The sequence below is a fragment of the Fukomys damarensis genome, unplaced genomic scaffold, assembly GCF_012274545.1.
Source record: "Fukomys damarensis isolate Sample0158 unplaced genomic scaffold, DMR_v1.0_HiC HiC_scaffold_11, whole genome shotgun sequence".
In the NCBI taxonomy this organism is placed as follows: domain Eukaryota; kingdom Metazoa; phylum Chordata; class Mammalia; order Rodentia; family Bathyergidae; genus Fukomys; species Fukomys damarensis.
Window position 1 is genome coordinate 22,762,434 of NW_022900923.1, and position 6,096 is coordinate 22,768,529.

Sequence of the window (6,096 nt, forward strand, 5' to 3'; positions counted from 1 at the left end):
AAAAAAAAAAAAAAAAAAAAGTTGGTTCCTAGGGTCATTCTGGAATTTGGGAGTCTCTGAGTCCTGGAGGGTGGACAGGGATGGGGAAAGGAGGAACACTGGGCCGTGCTGCATCAGGAGCCCAAGCCCTTTCCTCACATAAACTTGGAGCTGAAATAAAATTGGAAAACAACCCACAAGGAAGACAGTAGAGTTGCTAGGTGGTGTGGGCAGAAGAGAAGGCACAGAATCCCCCCTTGGCACTTTCCTGCCACCATGGTTTGTGTAATCAGAGGACATAGTGCCTGTTTTCATGGTGGAGTCAGAGTTTCCCCAGACAGCAAGAATTTCACCCAAGAAGCAGTCTGATTCACTGACCTCAGCTCTTCACCAAATGGAAAGGGACAGGTCTCCACTGCTAAAGGGGAAAGCAAAGGCTGGCCTGCAGCTGTCTCCCTAGGTCTTTCTCTGCCCCACTGTATGCCTAGGAAAGGTGAGCTTCCAAATTCTAATCTTTGCTTAAAACATCCGGGAGGGCTTCTTCTTCCATAGCGTTGGCCATAATAGAAAAGAAGAAAAGCGGCAAATTACTGCAGAGGGTTACACTCATGATGAGAGCTAAGCTTCCCAGGGAAAAAGCCTACTGGGTGACGTGGGTGGCACTCTGTGGGGAGAGTGCTATTGTGCCCCATTTAGCTAGGAGAAATACCAGGAGCGTTTCCCAAGAGTTGCCCAAGTAGGCTATATCCACATTGGGATTTGAATACAGGTAACCTGAGAACACTTAGCCAGCAATGAGGTAGATGCACCTGAGGACTTCGCTGACATCTCACAGAAGTGCCGCCAGCTTACGCAGAGCAAGTGATGGTCTGTCTGGACTCGGCACTACACGCCACTGCCTTCCAGGGCCAATCGTGGAGCCAGCATACAATGAGTGTGCAATGCATGCACAAGGAATGATCTAGGCACTTGGGATTTTTGATGGGCGATCAAGAGAATTACCTCTGAAATCAGAACAAGACCAAATTCCCAGATTCTTTCCCCAGCTCCCACAGGCGCACAGGCCGTGGGGACTTGGCTTTGCTGGGTCATAGACTGCCTGGATCTATCACCAGCTAAGCTCAGGGATCTCCAGATGAGAGTTATTTCATGATGCCAGTGGTGTTGGAAAGGACAGAACCGAGCTGCCCATAAACAGGTGCTGCCTCCTGAGCCCACCACTGTGCAACCTCAGGCAGATCATTTGACCTTTCTGTGTCTCACCTTCCTCATCTGTAAAATGGGGAGAATAACAGTACCTTCCTGGAAGGGTTTTTCAGGATTAAATGAGTAACACAGATGAGGGCATAGACTAGTGCTGTCATTGTAGGTCAGGTGCTATTACTTTTCTTCTTCTTTAGTCTCCTTTTCTTCTCGTGTTTCATAGCCTCTTCCTGAATCAGAATTTTCTCTTCAGAGTTAAATGCCAAAGTACAGGGCCATCTCTCGTCCAAGTTTCTTAAATTCCTGTGTCAAGGACACAGGGCAGATTTAGGATGAGCAGCAACTGCCTTCTGGTCAGCATCTTGGCGAGGAGAGATCCCTGCAAGGTTCTGGGAAGAAGAGGAGACAGATGACAAAGTGGTGGGTGCAAGAAAAGGGCCTGTGACAAACGACTGGGAGGGCTGGGTGGACAGATGGAGAGGGGCAAAGGCCCCTGTCCTTTTATTGGAGAACTCCTTGTGGCTCCCTGAACAAGACAGAAGCTCCCCAGGGCCTGGGCTGAGGGTTGGTCTCCCTGGTTCTCTCTGCTGGGATGAGTAATATGGACTGGGGCAGAGGGTCTATATCAATCTAGCCCTGCAGAAAAATGAATGAAAATTGAATTCCCTGAGGAGAATCGGGGAGCTGTTACCCAGACAGAGATAAATCAAAGGATGCCACGAAGCCGAAGCTGGAGAGCAGGTTTCCAACAGCAGGAGAATAATTAAGGAAACAGTTTCAAAATGCAAATGACAAAAGAGGGTTTGAGAGGAATGAGGACAAGGAGGAGACGATTAGAGATGGGGTGACAGTGCAGCAAGGGTGGTGAGAGTCTTTCCTCAGAGGAGAAAGCAGCTGGGGTTCAGATTCCTAGAATCTAAGGGCGAAGTTACCCACCCTGTGAAGCTCTTAAAATGTAAGGGTTAGAAGACACTCAAGTCTGCTGTGCAGAGCAGAAAGAGCACCAGATTGAGAGTCAAAAGGGTGGATTCAATTTTCAGTGGGCTCTGCAACTTATTAGCTGTGTGACCTTAGGCAAACCACTTAACCTCTCTGTTTCCTGGTAATCATACCCAAGCACAGGCATAATTATGAAGATCAAATGAGATAAAATAAGTGGAGGAACTTTGTAAAATGTAAAGTGCTAGACAAATGTAAGCTATAATCATTTTCCTAAATTAGGTTTCTCCCTGAGAACTGGATCCATTGACATGTCGGGTTTGATTCCCAGAAATGTAATGCATCAGTGTCTAGAAAGGACTAGATTCTTTGTACTGACCATGCTTTGATTTCTCTAATAGAACTTAGACCTGAAAGAGGCCATATGACCAGAGGGTCCACCTTCTGGTATCTGCCCTCCACGGGGTCCTAGCCCAAAGAGGGAGGTCTGAAGTTGGCGGGCCCTGAGGACCACTGTCCACTGTCCTAAGGACTAGGTGACACCTGTCAGCCCTCCTGAACTTCGGTGAGGAAAGCCCTTCTGAGTCACTCAGATTTAAATCCAAACTGGGTCCCACTGCGGGGCCCTCCTGGGTCATCCCACAGTAGAGTTGATCTGCTCTCTGCAAGATTCAACCACTCTCCCATTCTTGGGGCGGGTGGGGTGCTAGCTCAGCCTCTGCCAGCCTGTCTTTTCATCCACCAAGTAAATGGATTGCTGTGGAGAATGAATGGAACAGGTGGATTTGCGCAGGTAGAAGCACTTACCTTGGCATTTGGTACAGTTATGAAACGGTTATAAACTTTCAAATAAATATTGGTTATTATTATCATAGGTGCTATTATTACTACCATTAGCATCAGTAAGAACTAAAAATTTTGTTTAAGGAAATCTTTTTACTAGGATTTCCCTACTGGCATATGAAGAAGCTGTGCCCTAGTGAGGGAAGTGAATAGCTTGGCAGGGGAGATATTACTGGAAGAACCTAGGTCAGGACCCAGCTCCTATGGGGAGGCAAAAATGCCCATGGAAAGGGCAGTTAGTGCCTGAGCTGCACTGTGTGCTTGTGAGGGGAGGAAGGGGTTTGGGAGCAGCTGCCCACAGGCTCAAGAACTGAAAGCTAAGCAGACTTCACAGGGCTCCGCTGCCAAGGAACAGAGGTGAAACTGGCATCTCCTGCAACAGCCCTCAGCACAGAAGAGTCCCACCACAGTACTGCTCTTATGCAGTGACAGACCAGTGACATGCAGATGGGGAAGAGAGGTTCAAAATAGGGGAGCAGGAGCTGCTGAGAATATTTTAGAAAATAATTTTAAATTATAAAGGTAATTAACATAGATGTTATTTTACTGATATTACTGAAAAAATACATCAACTCTACAGAAAATATAAAAAGAGGAAATAATGCCCATAGTCCATCTTCCTAATATACTTTAATAAAATATATTGTTAAGCCTGGGATGGTGGTGCATGCCTGTAATCCTAGCACTCTGGGATGCTGAAGCAGGAAGATCATAAATTCAAGCCCAAACTGGGCAATTAGCAACTTAGTCAAAAACTGTCTCAAAAAAAAAAAAAAAAAAAAAAAAAAAAAAAAAAAAAAAAAAAAAAAAAAGTTGGAGATATAGCTCGGTGTAAAGATTTTGGGCTCAAAATTAAAAAAAAAAAAAAGCCAGCATGGTACATATCTGCATTCCTGTAATCCCACCATTCTGGGAGGCTGAGGTAGGAGAATCAGAAATTTAAGCCCAACTTGGGCAATTTAGCAAGACCTTGCCTCGAAATGAAAAACAGAAAAAGGGCTGGGATGTAGTTCAGTGTGAAAGCCCTGGGTTCAACCCCCAGTATAATCATTCAATCAATCAGGCTAGCTAAGAATGTAGCTCAGCACTCCTTGGGTTCAATTCCCCAGTATGATGACACATGTATACTTTTACATTTGAATAGTACTTTGATATAGTTCCTTCTGTTTTTGCCCAATATCAAAAACAATTTTATTAATTTTTTCTGCTTTATCATGTGCTCTACTGAGAAAACTGAAAAGAAAAAGAGTGAAAATATCCAATGTACAATTAACCACCTTTACATTTTAGGATATTTTCTACTTATGCTTCTTTCATAAAAAACTTGCAAAGTTTATATTGTTTTGTATTCTTTTTCCCCCTTTCCTAAAGTCTTAAACACTTTCCTACATTGTTTAATATCTTTCTATTATGTTATTTTAATGACTTTGTAACATTTTTTTATTTTACTCTAATTTATTTAACAATCTCCTATTGTTGGACATTTAATTATTTATGGTGCTGAGGACTGAACCTAGGACTTCATGACCACTGAGCTACACTCCCATTTGCTAGGTTATTCTCTTTAAGAAAATATTATAAACATTCTTGTAGCTACATGTTTATAAATATTATTATTCTCTTTGGACACATTTCTATATCATTTGGGTCAAATCCATCACACTTTAAGGGTTGTTAGTCAAAATGCCATTAGAAAACACTTCTTTTTGTATCCCCACCAGAAATTTTTCTTTCTGATTTCCCAACATCATAACCATCAATGGGTATTATCACTGCTTTTGTATTTAATATATTCACATATCATACATTTATAAGCATACATTATTGTGTCCTGCTCTTTTTTTAAAAAAAAAACTTAGTATTTCATCAGCAACCCCATGCTGTTAGATTTTATGAGGGGTATATGAGACACTATGCGCAAATTTGACTTGCTCCCCTAAAGCACTTTTTTTGTTGAATATTTAAATTATTTGTCCAAAATTTAAGACTGAAACCTACATCTTCATGCATGGAACTTAAAAAAAAATCACTTAAAAAAGTTTAAATTATTTTCGTGGAATATACACTCAAAAGTGAAATTACATGAAAAATTTATAGGTTCGGTACATATTGCCAAATTGCTTACCAAACAAATGTTAGGTGTGTATAAATACAATGGAAGTATTTGTGAGAGTACCAATTTCCAAGCACCTTCACCGGCCCGGAACTCTATACTGTCCCCCAGTTGGTCGTTTAACAAACAAAAGGAGGTATGTACTATGTGGTTTGCGTGTCTTCGGTTGCTAATGACGCTGACATTTCCCTGTGTTTGTTTACTAGTTATATTTCTGTAGAAAACATTTTGGTAAATATCGAAAACAGGGACAGCTGTTTATCTCGCACAAATTCTGTGTGGAGCGCTGGAGCCACTGGAAGATATGCAGCCAGCCCAGAACCGGGGCACCTACAATTCACAGTGACCTCTTGGAAAGGCGTTCTAAGCAGCGCAAAGGGTCAAACAAGCCGCCCTCCCCCGCCCCAAGCTCCTCCCTCGCCAGCCCTGGAAGGTGAGCAGGTGTCCCCGGTCTGTGCCCAACGCCACAGAAAAGGGCAGGGGATGCGTAGGAAGGCGGAGAGGTCAGGCAATAGCTCTTCCAGCCCAAGCAGGGTCCGCCTAGGCCGGGCAGCGCATCTATCTTCGTCTCTAGCAGGAAATTGGGGATAGTGGTGTTGTGGGTGGGGCGCGCTGGAGTACCCGGAGTGGCAGGCCCTGGGCTGCCGGGGCAACTCCCCTAGTCTGCAGTCTGGAGGCGTCGAGTGTCTAGTGGCGCGTATAGGACTTTCGTGGAGAACCCCTTGCAGAGTTTCGCCTGGATTTATTTCCGCCAGAAATCTGCGTTGGGGAGAATTTGTTGTGTGTGCGCAAATACAATCGCACCGCGAGCCCCCTCGCGGGTTGCCTCGGTGTCGGAGTGGAAGCTGCTGCGCTGCACGCACGTGTTCGAGAGCGGTTCAAAGCGCCCGCGGTTACTGCCGGGAGGCAGAGCTGTCTCTGGGAGCGACGGGGGGACAGAGCTGGGCGAACCCGGCGAGAGGCGTCGCCCAAACTCGTTGGGAGCGAGGAGAGTGGGGCTCGGGTCCGCAGGCCGCGGC